The 647-nt window shown below is 32.0% G+C and overlaps 1 non-coding gene across 1 annotated transcript; it reads left to right on the top strand.

The window, feature by feature from the left end:
* On the top strand, positions 1–74 carry TRNAN-GUU (transfer RNA asparagine (anticodon GUU)). Its single transcript has one exon. It is a non-coding gene; the product is annotated as a tRNA-Asn (tRNA).
* Positions 75–647: the final 573 nt, after the last annotated feature.

Genomic DNA, 647 nt, shown 5'->3' with positions numbered 1-647 from the left:
GCCTCCGTGGCGCAATCGGCTAGCGCGTTCGGCTGTTAACCGAAAGGTTGGTGGTTCGAGCCCACCCGGGGGCGTCTTAATTTTTTTTTTTTCAAATATATAATTTTGTCTAACTAATTTTTAATTGACAATATTTATTTACTGAAGTCCCTTTAAAAATAAATTTTTATTTATAAATTTATTATTTTTGGGTAATATTACAAAAGTAAGGTAAATAGAGGTACTATGGCAACCATGTAACATTTACAAAATACTGTTTCCCATGGAAATAAAATGTTTTGAGGCGCCTTATATTTGGCGCATGGTGCAGCCAATCCAACTTTCTGGAACAATAGTTTACAAAAATCCAAATGCGGGAAGATGACGACATCACTTCCTGAAAGCTTTAAAGTTTCTCACTTAAAACTTTTGAAGTAGTTTTTTCAAAATTGTTTCAAAAAGGAATTTTATCGGAGTGGGGGTAGAATATATTCTTATTTTTACAACTTTCTCGTAAATTTGACAAAAAATAAGAATAAAATGAAAATATAGGTTCCTGCTATTAAAAATAAGAAATAATCAAAGAATTTCCTTGAATAATTAACATATGGCTCCATTGTCAGTTGGCCGGTATGCAAAACGACAAATTACAAACTCATTTGTTTTTC

The sequence above is a fragment of the Rhodnius prolixus genome, unplaced genomic scaffold (genome assembly GCF_049639745.1).
Source record: "Rhodnius prolixus isolate KJV_2025 unplaced genomic scaffold, Rpr scaffold_4, whole genome shotgun sequence".
NCBI lineage: Eukaryota > Metazoa > Arthropoda > Insecta > Hemiptera > Reduviidae > Rhodnius > Rhodnius prolixus.
This window is presented reverse-complemented; position numbering and strand designations above follow the sequence as displayed.